Source organism: Macrotis lagotis, chromosome 6 (genome assembly GCF_037893015.1).
Source record: "Macrotis lagotis isolate mMagLag1 chromosome 6, bilby.v1.9.chrom.fasta, whole genome shotgun sequence".
Lineage (NCBI taxonomy): Eukaryota > Metazoa > Chordata > Mammalia > Peramelemorphia > Peramelidae > Macrotis > Macrotis lagotis.
In genome coordinates this window covers 49651441-49665833 of record NC_133663.1, presented here as the reverse complement: position 1 = coordinate 49665833, position 14393 = coordinate 49651441, and the positions used below count along the sequence as shown (strand labels likewise).

General features: G+C 35.2%; 1 long non-coding RNA gene across 1 annotated transcript in view; it reads left to right on the top strand.

The window, feature by feature from the left end:
* LOC141491643 (uncharacterized) overlaps nt 1-10208 on the top strand; it is a 53621-nt gene extending 43413 nt beyond the window's left edge. The window contains exon 3 of the long non-coding RNA XR_012469690.1: nt 9347-10208. This is a non-coding gene — a long non-coding RNA (uncharacterized LOC141491643). The remainder of the gene's footprint in view (nt 1-9346) is intronic.
* Nucleotides 10209-14393: the final 4185 nt, after the last annotated feature.

Genomic DNA, 14393 nt, shown 5'->3' with positions numbered 1-14393 from the left:
GGAACTGAAAGTTGGGAAGGAATTCAACTTGATAAAATAACTTATCTCTTTCTCACATTTTATTTGATGGAAATGAACTGAATTCAGGAAATTTTCCTTGCCCTGATAGAAAACTTTAGAAATATTTTGAAACCAATGTTGAAATTCTCAAGGAATAAACCATTAGAGATGACACTTCTAACATGACCAAGCAGTGAAAAACTGATTTTTTTTTCTGCTGAGGTACAAAGATTTGAGTAGAGTTCAATGCTCTTGACAATAACAAAAATATTTTCTAGTGGAAGAGAGATAGGACTATCTAATTGTATAATAGTGGAAGGATACTTATGTAATTACAGAGCTCCAGTGACAGCTGCTTACGATGTCCTCTATCATACAATCTGGGTGATAATTTACCCATGTGCTTCCCATTCATTTGAATGGAAAACAGCAGGAGGTGGTCTCTCTGAATCTCATATAATTGTAGACATTTTAATCATCTAACACTGAAGATCCTTCCTTTAATATTTTGTAAGATATGGCCTCTTTTTTCTGTGTGGAACTGCCCTTCCCAACCTCTATGGCAAGGACTGAGTTGGCAACATTATTTTCCCCTTCTTCCTTTTCTTTAGTGATTGCTAACATTTTTATTATTTTCATAGACATATCCAAAGGGTAAAAAAACCACCTCTGCAGTTAGCAAGAGTCAGTTAGGTGGTGAAGTGGATAGAATAACAGACCTGGAGGAAGGAAGATTCATCTCCTGAGTGCAAATCTGTGTGATTCTGGTCAAGTCACTTTAAACCTCTTTGCCTCAGTTTCCTTTTCTACAAAATTAGCTTAAGAAGGAAATGACAAACCACTCTAGTATCTTTGCCAACTCCCAAATGGGGTCAATGAGGAGTTAGATACACTTGAAAAACAATTCAACAAGCACAGGTAAGAAACCATCCTTTTGGAAATACATATAAAACTTGCTGTTTCAGTAATATTCCATGATAGAGTGAAATAGTTAGATCTAAATAAAATCAAATATCGGTACTTTATAACACCTGTTCATTTAAGAGAAATGATTTTAGAAATTCTTTTCTTTTCACAAAAGAGGTGCTGTGGGATAAAACACAGAGAGTTTCCCAAAGTTAGGAAGACCTCCATTCAACTCGTATTTCTATCCTCTGTTCAAATCCTATGCCACCTTCTGTCACACATCTATTGACCAGTTCTCTAGATTCTCAGAGTTCCAGACAACTCTCTAAGATTGCAAACTATAGAAGAGTTTATCAGTGACACTGAGAGAAGGGATGTTCCTACCAAAGAAATCATGCAAAGGCCACAAAAAGCAAAGAAAACCAACTTTCATCAAACAAGCCAAAATGACTTTTATCTCTAATATGAGGATAATAATAGTCTATATTGGAGGTGTTGTAGAAAGGTAGTTGTACTATTGAAGGCTGCAAATAAGTCCAGTTACTTTGAAAAACATGTTGAAGTTAGGTGAGTAAAATGACTAAAATGTTTCTCTTTTAACCATAAATTCATTTTATACATCAAACTATACTCTCAGTGAATGAATTAAAAAAAAAAGAAAAGAAAGGTCCCCTATGGACCAAATGTATATAATACATTTCTGTGTAAAAAGAACTGAAAGCCAAGAAACTATCTTCTACATGGGGAATGGATTAACAAATTATATTAGATGAATATGGTAGAATACCTAGAAAAAAACATGAGAAGACATATGAACTGATGCAAGACAATGACCAAATCAAGAAAATTATATATATATATATATATATATATATATATATATATATATATATATATAATGTGATGATTATAGCAATGTAAATGAAAAGAACAGCAATAATAACAAAGCAAGCAAAATTGAATGATAAAAACTTTTAATGAACACATCTTACCCTAGAAAAGAGATATGAGAAGACAGCTTCTCCTGATTTTTTGCAGATTTGGGGGCCTATGGATTGGAACTATACAAAATGTTAAACTTTCCCAATGTATTGCTTAGTTTTCCTAAACTCTTTTTATTTCTCTAATTTTTTATATTTTGACTAAAGTAGTGGGAGGGATATATTGAGAAATGTCCATGATATGAAGAGTTTTTAAATATATGTATATATTACATTATTATTATTATTATTATTATTATTATTATCTCTGAGGAATAAAAATCTCAATTATCTAGTCATTAAATAACTTTCAACATCGGAAATACAGACTTTGCAGTTGGAACCAAGAAAAGATCTCTAAGCACCAGAGACTGTCAACAGAGAGACCCAGAAATAATATTTGTAAATGAACACTTGTATAATGTGGTATAGTCAGTTGGTCATTCAACCAGCTCCTGCATTTATTATGCAGCTACAAAGTGGTAGGTATACTACTAAACTTAATGGAAAACACGCTGAACTTTTTCTCAGAGATTCTTCAGGACCCTCATTATCTGTGTGTGACCTTCTTGAGTCTAAAATTCTTTGTCTGTAAAATAGAAATATATTCTCTGTACCTTTGAATTCACTGGGTCTTGTGTGGAAAATGTCCCAATAACTCTAAATCACTTTACAAATGGATTCTTGGGTCTTCCTTTAAGTTTTCTTTTTTTTAAATAAGATTTCAATATTCTGTTTCCCAAACCCTAGCATTTTTGAAAGATTAGAGAGTTAATGTAGAAAAAACCAGCACACTAAGAGCAAAGACAGATGGGAATTTTCAAATTGGTAGTGGAAGGTACAATGAAGTAACTAAAAGATGACAAAACTTTGCTATAAGTAGCACCATAAAATGAAAGATGGAAATTATCTCATTTACATCTCGTATTATTTTCATGTGTCATATTCTTCAACCAGATTAGGTTCCAATTCTGACTCAGATACTCCCTAGCTGTGGAACACTGAGAAAATCACTTTTTAGCCCCAGTTTCCTTCTCTGTAAAATGGGAATAATAATAACACCCATCTTGGGTTTGTTGTGAGAAAATAAGAACATAAAAAAAAAACTTTGAAAATTTCAAATCACTAAATCAATTATTGTTTTGTTATATTATTATAATTGTTGCTATTATTGCAGGAATTTTATTTGGTCTAAACTATGTATATCTTCCAGCACCTAAAACAATATACTACATGTACTGGGCAATTGTTGAATTCACATTGTTAACCACAATTCATCAATGCTTTATTTTATTTTTTTAGTTTTTTGTTTTAGATTTTTGCAAGGCAAACGGGGTTAAGTGGCTTGCCCAAGGCCGTACAGCTAGGGAATTATTAAGTGTCTGAGACCGGATTTGAACCCAGGTACTCCTGACTCCAAGGCCGGTGCTTTATCCACTACGCCACCTAGCCGCTTACACTTTAAAGTCCTATTATAAGTAGGTGATTTCTAGCATCCCTTTCATCTCTTAGGTCTCTGATCTGAGTAAGGGGTTCAATTATATTTGGAACATTCTATTGACATCAATAAGAGTTCAATTCTAGTGTCTTATTGTTGCATACAGGTGAACTGAGAGTCAAATGAAGGCTTTGGCAGTTCCAAAGTGGAACAAACTTCTGTTTTTCAGCCCAGAATTCAATTGCATGTACGTCATCTGAGGACCGATTTTTAGAGGTCATCACTAAGCTCGCTGTGGGGTAATTATTTCCTCAGTCACAGACTCTTGAAAACCATTAACCAAATTGTAGTGGGTGTGCATGTATTGTAATTTACATTGGCAGATGGAAAGTAAAATTTGAAAAGATTTCCATCATGAATGTTTTAAATTAACATAATTTCAGCACTTGAAGATATAAGATTCTGTTTTTTGGAAAAGTGAAGACCATCTTATTCTCTTAGTGTAACTATTAAGTAAGATGATACTGTGTCTAAAGAGAAAAAGTAAAAAATGCCTTAATATTAAACATTAGTTTTGGAAGAGTGTATACTTTGAGGATTGCAGGTGCAATGTAATAGCAAAGACTGGGAGCTGAGATATTGTATTGTTTCAGTTTTGCCAATACCTCCTTCTGTAACCATTTCTGGATGTCATTGTCCTATGTTATTAAATGAAAAGTATGGACCAGATGATATCTAACATCACTCTCAGAAATTAAAATTCTTGAAAACACACAATAATGGAGAAAAATATTTAAATTATTTTCATGTGTTTTTTAATGATTTAAGAGATTTAAATAAGCATAAGATCACAACATTGTTTCAGAGGTGGAAGGAACCCTAGAGTCCAGCTAAACATGAATCCCCTGAATAACATATTCAGCCTGTAATCTAACTTTTGCCAGAAACCCTCCACTGAGGTGGAATCAGGGATGGCTCATGAGAACTGATTATCATATTTTCAGTGTGAGGAATTACACCTTGGCAATTGACAAATGCTACAAATTTGGACTGTATTTATTGTTTTGTTGATTGTCTAGACAGATTAAACTCAAAAGTTTGGCATGCATCCCCTACCCCCATCCCCATCCCTTCTTCCTCCCAGAGTCAGTTGTTAAACTTTTACCAGCAGACCACTGGATGGAGCCCACTACCTCCCAATGAAGCCTATTCCAGTTTTTGGTAAATCTCATTATCTAGTGTATATGTTTTCCCCTTCCTTCTTGCTAATTTTATTCCTTTTCAGTTTCTAAACATTTCTTCCATTTCTACCCTATGGTAGGAGCAAGTCTAATTCTTCTTTGATTTGATAATCCCTTCAAACTTGAAGATAGAGGGAATGGGCCCATTATCTTTTCTTTTCCAGGGTAAACATTCCAAGTTACTTCAATTTCTTCACATGTCAAAATTTCAAGATTCTTCACCATCCTGGTTGCTTTATCTGGACACATTTCAACTTATCTCTATTTTTTCAGTTTTATTTCTTGTTCTATTTCCCAATCCATAGCATATTTGAAAGATCCGAAGTGGAGTTCATGGTAGAAACAGGCACCCTGAGAGCAGGGGCGGGTGGAAATGTTCAGATTGGTCAGGGTAGAATACAGTATGATTCTGTCTCTAGGCACTATTTTTATGCAGTATTGCTTTAGTTTTCTTGGCTGAATATCATAGTTCGATAATATTTATCTTGCAGTTCTTTAAAACATCCAGACTTCTTCCTGAAAAACTTGTGTCCACCTTATCTCATACTTTGGCTCCAAGATGACTTTTTGAATTCATATATAAGATTTTATATTTATCCCTTATCAGATCATCTCATTTGATTGTTAGCAATATTAGCTACCTGTTTCATCTTTGAGAGAGTATAGAACTTAATAACTTTCTCTCTATGTTTTTTTCCCCTTGATAACAATATTTAACGCAGCAGAACTAAACAGAAACTACCTGGACAGTTGAACTGGAGCCCTCCTTCCGAGTTGACATTAAACCATTGATGACTACTCCATGGCTTCAGCAGTTCAACTAGATATATGCCCACTATTAATTGTATTTTAATCTCACTCCCATCTCTGGACATCCTCTGACTTTTACTAGCCATGTGATTTTGGGCAAAGTTCTGAAATTCTATGCCTCAGACTTTTCTATGTTTTATTTTTTATTTTATTTTATTTTGTTTTTGCAAGGCAAATGGGGTTAAGTGACTTGCCCAAGGCCACACAGCTAGGTAATTATTAAGTGGCTGAGGTCAGATTTGAACTCAGATTCTCCTGACCCCAGGGCCAGTGCTCGATCCACTTTGCCACCTAGCTGCCCCTTTTCCATCTTTTATTTACCAAGTCATAGACTTGTCCTGCAAGTTAATTTACCATACCAGACTATACACATATCTGGGAAACTTTGATAAGAGTTTTCACAGTGCCTATATGCTTGTTGAAATATTGTTTTCATCTTCCCATTCTACCCAAGGAAGCTTTCACTGCTTGGGTTTGACATTCCCTAATTCCCTGATAGGCTTAAAGTCTGTCTGTTACCTTCAAACTGGTTCAGCCCATCTGCTGAGAACCTTTTACTGTGGGTTGGCCACTGGGCATGCTATAGCTTCTTAGAACCATGGATGAGAGCTGGATGAAAAGGAAAGGGCATTCATCTCCACCAGTAAGGAGGGAATCCCAAACCAATTGCTTTGGGATGGGAGTGGCATATAGATAAAAGTAATAAAAGGCTAGTCTACCACACAGACTTCCTTAGATACTGCTATATGATACTTCTAGTTTATTTTATTATATTACAGGAGGGATGATTCATATACTTAGAACTTGGAAGGGTGGGTTAGGTAAACTGAGAATTTACATTTTAATTGTGGTAATCATAGGTATGTTTTTTTTTTCACTGTATATTACATTAAGTTAATGAACTTTGGGGAGCGGCACATGAACAGATCATCATTTTTAGCCCAATTCATTATAAATTGTATGCCTCATTTACATGGCTTCCCATTCTACTTTACTTGTCGGGTGGGGGCATAGAGCTCCCTTTTGCAATCAACTCGACTTGTTTCTTCTGAATGTAAATGATCACCTCTGCATTTGAAGTTAGAGGGATGCATTCAATTTGAGGTTCTCTTAAATTAAGATTATTTCAGGTGCAGCTGTGTTCAAGGCCATCCATTTGAATCTCAAGTCATTGCTACTTCTATTCTTCCTTTCTTATTCCTATTCTAATAATGTTCTGAGTGGTTGGCCTTTGGGAAGTAAAAATAAATCTTTTTATGTTCCTTTTTAAAAAAGTATTTTTGGACTTTTATTTTGGCAAATAACTTTGACATATCAATTTATAAGATCCCACATATACATAATAAATAAATGCAAGAAGCCCTCAGACAAAATATTTTTTAAATGAGCAGATAAATTCGCTATCTGTTGGAGTAAAACACAAAATAAAGATAAAATCAATAGAAAAATATGAAATTTATGAAATTAAAAGAAGATATACAAATTGTATAGTAATTGTGTTTCAATGTTTTAGTTTAAGTAACTGGCCATGGCAAGTTACTTGGTAATATCAGGATAAGAAATTTCTGGAAACCTGACCAAAGGGGAAAAAATGCAGAACTTCAAGTTTACAGACTTAAAAAACATCTAGAAGGGATCCCAGCCTCAAGATTCATAGTGATATAATTAAAGTCAATATTTGCTTTTATTTTTTTCTAGTGTAAAAAAAATCTACACATGATTTTATTTAGAGTTTCATTCTATACAGTCTTCATTTTGCCTAGTGATTATTTAGCATCCATAAGTAGTTGGCTTCTTTTTTCTTTTCTTTTATATACTTAATGAGAGAAACTTTTTTAGGTAACACCCTAATTTAAGAATGAAAAGTTAAGGATCTTATTTCTCTATTTCATTGCACTAATTGTGTGAACCGATTTCCAAGAGACCTTAATTGCCTTTTTTTTAAAGTTTTTTCAAGGCAATGGGGTTAAGTGGCTTGCCCAAGGCCACACAGCTAGGTAATTAAGTGTCTGAAGACAGATTTGAACTCAGGTACTCCTGACTCCAAGGCCAGTGCTCTATCCACTGTGCCACCTAGCCACCCTCCCAATTGCCTTTTGCTAGTGAAGCTTACTTTGGATTCTTGTAGAAGATGAAGAGGAAAAATTAAAGCTACCTATATGTCCTGGCACATGCATAATGAGGTATAGTGAGAGGATAGAGCAAAAATGTCTTCCATCCAACAACTTCCACTTTTTTCAAAAGAAGGAAAAAATACTTTGTCTCTAGGTTTTTGTTTCTGACTTGGAACTAGATAAGGAAGAAAAGATTTGTCCTTTTATCTTCTTGAATCCTAAGGGTTGAAACTACTCTCCCCTGAATACAAAGAAGAGACTAGAACTAAATAGCTGCCCCCCCTTTCTCATGAAACATGGTAGAATCAGTAAAGAAACACCTATATGGTATGTAAGGAAGTTATGGAATCTGAGATTATGAGCTTTATTACATCAAAACATTTAATCACTCTGAGTTTCAATGTCATTTGTTAAATGACTTTAGATTAGATGACCTTTGAAGTCCCTTTCTTATTTCTATCTTTTTTAAGGTGGGACTACTTTTCTTGCCCTCCTTTATATGTTCAGGGTTTATCACAATGTATGCTTTGTGGGATGAAGCAAAGTTGGGTGTTTTTTAATTTCTCCAGTTCAAGATGACTTTAGGGTTATTTGAATTCTGCTGCCCATTGAATCTAAACAGGCAAAATACAAATACCCTTCCCATTGTCCTTGCCTTTCAAAAGATGAGCATTGATTTCCTGTGCCTGGTCAATACTTTCTCTTCCTTAGTTTGGTAAAGCAGGAGTTATAGTGTTGTAGTCATAGAATCATTGGGATATAAAGCTGAGGCTGCCAGGGACCTGAGAGGTCATTGGGTTTATTCTCCCTTTCCATTATCCAATTTAGTCACGAATGAACTATGGTTATTAGGGTCAACTAGTACATAACTGAAGTGGGATTTGAATCCAGATCATTCTATCATACAGCATTTCCTGCTGTCAAGTTCTCTAATATTGCACTAAATCAGGCCATAACCTTTTAAAACCCAACCAAAGGGTCAGCTAGGTGGCAGAATGGATAGAGCATCAACCCTGGGGTCAGGAGGACCTGAGTTCAAATCTGAACTCAGACACTTAATAATTACTTAACTGTGTAACCTTAGGCAAGTCACTTAACCCCATTGCCTTGCAAACAAAAAAAAAAAAAACAACCACCCCCCAAAAAACATTTTTGGATCAATCATGGAACCTAAGAGTACTCCAGATGAATTTCTTCTTTTCTTGCATATCTCTTCTGCCTTAAAATACCCCCCCCAACAATATTATGTTGCTTTAAATGCAAGAATATTATTTTTATTTTTCTGGTGTTTATTGAAAAGTTATTTAAAATATTTGAAATATCTAGGGTAGGTGATTTCTAGTAGAAAATATTTCTAAAGCTAACTGGCCCAAAAAAGTAACTTTTAAAAGGTTATACAAAAACATACTCCAGAAAGTACATTTATTTTGTATGTCAATAGGTAATATGTAGTCTCCTAAGCACTGGAGACACAGAACCTGAATTGGGTCCAGAATTGCATAGGGGATGAAAAGTTGGCTAAAACACTTGTGGAAAGCTGCATGGCACTGTTCCCATCCTCAGAAGTCCATCTCTACCTAAACTGAAAAGATTTCAAGCCCATCTAGTCATCAAATTATAATATAATTTGAGGGGTGGTGAGTATGTGTCCTTGACCAAAGATATATTCCTCTTATCATCTGTTATAATGCATAAGATTCCACCATGGCAAATTCATTCCTTGAATTTTGAAGGTTTTCAAGTCCTTGGTAGTCCCTCATTAAAATTCAAATCGCCTAAAGGAAGAAAAAATCTTAAGTCAATATGCCTAACTTATCATCATTTGACATATGTCATACATTCATATATATTTAAAAGGCTCTTCAGGAAGGAGACAGAAGAGGGTGTCTGATGAGAAGGTAATTGTTGTTCATCAAGAGATCAATGACATCACAGGGTGATGACTTGTACATGGATTGAATTTGAGAGGAGCAACGTCATCTCTCTTCCAGAGTCATCAAAGTCCAGAGGTAAGACAAAAAGTCAGGATAATTGACAATAACCTGGGTTGTAGTGGGTGTCTTTGGTATCTTTTGATGTCTGTCCAAGTTATAGGAGCTCCACATGAATGAAATGAATTTCTTTCTTCTGCCCATTTTTGGGAGGTTGGATGGGCATTCTTCTCATACTTGGAGCAGCCATTTCCCTAACTCAGCAATGGCTTTGAGTCCTATCAGCAAGCTTCAACCTGGTTTAGTCTACCACTGAGACCTTTACTGTGGTGTGCTATGCAAGTGATATCTTTTTGGAGCCACAGATGTCAAAAGGCCAGAATATTCTTCATACTATAGCCACATAAGAGGAAAAATAATTAGTTTGAATAAATGATAAAACCTCCTTTAAAGAAGAGATTTTTTCCTTTTGATTTTATATTTTCTAACAGTTCTTGGAATAAGGTAGATGCTTAATAAATGTTAAATGAATTCATGAATAACAAAGCAGATAAAGAATCCTGATAAAGAAAATAGAATGAAGGATTGAAATGTTAAGACATTTTCCTCACTAAAGTCCATTTTTATGCAAATAATCTTTAAGTAATATTATTTCATTGTGCTCACTCAAGCAAACATTTATTAAGTATTTCTGGTTTAGCTACTCTCTGAGTTCTAGGGAATACAAATAAGCAAAAGCAAGCTAATATCAGGCTTTTAAACTGAATCATTTAATAAATATCAATGACTGAAACAAATGAAAAGCAAACCATTTGCTTGGTATTGATACTTTTAATTCATGATTAAAACAATTTTTTTATTGAGGGGAAAGTCACATGGAATTTGCTGTTCTTTTAACTTTAAATTGAAACACAATTATTTTTAAGATGCTGTAAATAAGATTTTTTTTCTATTTTTAGCATTTTATCTGTTTGGAATTCTCCCCCATGTCAATTTCCTCAATTTTATAAATTTATTTTAAATCTTTAGCAGATAGCATCTTTTAAAAATGTTAAACTTGTGTTTTCAACTCATTTATTGACACGATTCTGTTTATTATTCCCAGAAATCTTTGGTAGAAAGTTTTTAATCATTGATTAATACATATTAATAGAAGTATAAGGTGCTTGTTCTTCTACTCCAAGACAAATATTACTTAGTTGTGCAATCTAACTGTAAGATATTTCTTTTACACTGTATCACTGGTGCGGCTAGGTGGTGCAGTGGATAGAGCATTGGCCCTGGAGTCACGAAATCCTGAGTTCAAATTTGACCTCAGACACTTAATAATTATTTAGCTGTGTGGCCTTGGGCAAATCTCTTAAACCCCCATTTCCTTGCAAGCAAAAAAAAATGAATTTGAGCTACTAAACTATATCATTGAAATAATAATCATTAACATAAGGTGATATGGGAATAAGATCTAGTTACCAATTTATTCTTCAAATCTCTTTAGTTGATCATGATGAGAGAGTTCAAATTAATTTGTTTCATATTTCTTTTGTGAATGATGACCTTGAAACTACTTTTTTGCAATAAAATATATAATGCTCTTAAAACAGCAGGTTGATGGTACAAATTAAGCTACCTCATTTTTTGAAAAATAATTCCATTTTGAAAGCTACCTTGGCACTGAGCCCTTGAACACCTCACTGATTCTCACTAGTACATCTTGAGTTCATCACATTTGTAAACAGTGGAGTTTGTGATCTCCATGACACAACTATTTGGGTCAAGGAGTCATTGACTGGGCTAGCACAGATTGTTCTACTTTCTTATAATATCTACAATTTTAAAAAAAGAGAGAACAAATTTTTAGGGATACCTTTTGGTTTTATATGAATTTAATTTCTAAAACTTTCTTTTCCTACTTCCTTAAACACTAATCAAAACTGATGTCAAAGAATAAAAAAAAAGTAAAAAAGCACACCAAAAATCTCATCAAGCATGTGATTTAAACTAAGTCTTTGATATTTCAAAAGTAGCAAAGTCAAATTTGGTTCATATTGTTGATAAGGAAGTTTACAAAAAACAAAAACAAAAACAAAACCCCCAAAACCTTGACTTTATTTACAAGGATAAAATGTTTATTGTGATTTTTTTTGAATTCTTAAAATTATGGATACTTTTTGGTCAGAAGGAGTTAGGAGGAAACTGATTAATTAAGGAACTTTTCCAAGGTCACTTGGTAAAGGGCCAAAATTCGGGTTTAAACCCAGATCCTGTGACTTAAATTCAACAATCTTTCCACTTAATCCATAATGATCAAAAGACAATGTGCTCAGTTCTTCTTCTTAATCTTTTAGCTCAGTTGATTTTAAATTTTCTTATTTCGTTTTTCCTCATTTCAACAATTCCTTGATCTCTTCAGTTTCTGTTGGAACAAGGTGATGATGACGTTGATGCTTGTCCTTCATTCTGGAAGAAGACTTTGATATCAGGGAAGTGATACCATGACAAGTAAATGATTGGACTTGAGTAAGGAGGACTCCAGTGCTAAGTCACCAGTCTCACTTTCTCTGGAGTCCCATGGCCAGATTTAAATCAGGACCTGAGTTTGGAGTCTTTGGAATCTCAGTAGCTATGTGACCGTGGACAAGTTGTTTAGTTCTGATTGCCTCACATCTAGGGCTATGTGAGGACAAGAAATGAGGATTTGAAAGTCATTATTTTCCCCACTAACCTAGAGAAAGGCACAATTAATTTCTGATATGATGAATATTAATAGAATTCAGCATCTTTCTTTGGAGAACACTGTAATAAATACAAACCAAGCTATGTGATCTACAATACTGAGTTCATCTGGCCATTTGTCATAGAAAAAAACTTTTTGCTTTGCATGTTTAGGAGTCAGTGCAATGGGGTGGATAGACTTTATGGTTTTGGAGACAAAGGGTCCAGAGGTGAAACCCAGCATGTTTAGGCTTTTGAATTTCTCTAGGGCTCAGTTTTCTCACCTGTAAAATGAAGGGTTTGTATAAATGGTCCTTGCAGTTCTAAAACAATTTTTTGGTGGGTGGTGGAGTTCTTTGTTAATGATTCAACTTTTCCCTTTCTCTTCAATGATCACAATCACTACTACTGTAAAATTTTAAGCCCCAGATCAATGGATTCCAGTACAATTAAAAATAAAGAGATTGACAAAAATATATTAGAAGGGTTATGTTGGCATTCAGTTAGAACAGGGATCATTCAGTGTTGGAAGGGGTGTAGGAAATCTGGGACACTAATATATTGTTGTTGGTGTTGGGAACTCATCCAATCTTTCTGAAGAGCAATTTGTAATTATTCCCAAAGGGCAACAAAAATGTGCATACCCTTTGATCCAGGTATACCACTACTGGGACTATACCTTGAAAAGATGATGAAAATGGGTAAAAACATCAATTGTACAAAAATATTCATAACAGCCCTGTTTGTGGAGGCAGAGAATTGGAAATTAAGTAAATATCCTTCATTTGGGGAATGGCTTAACAAACTGTGGTATATGTATGTCATGGAACACTATTGTTGTATTAGAAACCAGGAGGGAAGGGAATTCAGGGAAGCCTGGAGGGATTTGCATGAACTGATGTTGAGTGAGATGAGCAGAACCAGAAAATACTGTACACCCTAACAGCAACATGGGAATGATGATCAAACTTGATGGACTTGCTCATTCCATCAGTGCAACAATCAGGGATAATTTGGGGCTCTCTTCGATGGAACCAATGTAAAGACTAACAGATTGCCTCCTGAGAGGCATGGGGGGGGGGAAAGCAAGATTAGGGGAAAAATTGTAAAACACAAAATCTTTCTTAAAAAAAGAACAGGGACTATTAGTTCCCCCTCTCTTTTCTTTTTTTTTTTTTGCAAGGCAATGGGGTTAAGTGGCTTGCCCAAGGCCACACAGCTATGTAATTATTAAGTGTCTGAGACTGGATTTGAACCTGGGTACTCCTGACTCCAAGGCCGGTGCTTTATCCACTATGCCACCTAGCCGCCCTTTGTGAATAGTCTTATAGGCAAACAGAGACATGGCCATTCCAGTGGAGGTGGTGTCTCTGCAGTAGAGTTTGAAAGCTCCATAGTTCTCCTTGAGAAAGGACTTCAGTGTCTGCTTTCTTCTCCTGCCAGATAATCTTCTGAATCTTCCTAAGATAATTTAAATGGAAGCGATTCATTTTCCTGATATGTTGCTGGTAGATTATCCAGCTTTCACTGGCATGCACCAATGAGGTGAGCACAATGGCTCTGTAGACCTTTAGTATGGTGGGCAATCTATACATCTTTTCCCCACGTTTTCCTTCAGAGCCTCCCAAACACTCATCTAGCTTTGGCAATGTGTCCATCAACCTCACCATTCTGTGTACATCCCAGAAAGGTATATTGCCAAATTAAGTCAACATCCATAGCATTCAATATTTTTCCATTTGCTGTAAAACCTACATTCTGCTTGAAGCCTTTGTTCTGCCTGATTGTTCCATATAATTTCTTCTTCCCTGGAGAAGTATAATACATTTGCAGCAAGTGGATTCCACATTTTGAAAGTGAAAGCCAAATATGCCTAAACCACCACTACCTTCCTACCCCAATCTGCCTATTTCTGCATCTTCAAAGGCCTTGACACAGTCTGTTGTTGTTCAGTTGTTTTGGTCCTTTAGGGTTTTCTTGACAACAATACTGGGATAGTTTGCCATTTCCTTCACCAGTTCATTTTACAGATGAGGAAACTGAGGCAACAGGGTTTAGTGACTTGCCCAGAATCACTGGGCTAGTTAAGTGTCTGAAACTGGATTAGAATTCAGGTCTTTCTGACATCAGATCTGGTACTCTATCCACTGTATCACCAACTGCCCTAAGGGGATATCCAGAAACAACATATATCATCTGGTGACTAAATTATACAGACTATCCTTGTTCTGGGGATCACCTCACAAGAATTCTGCCTTGCT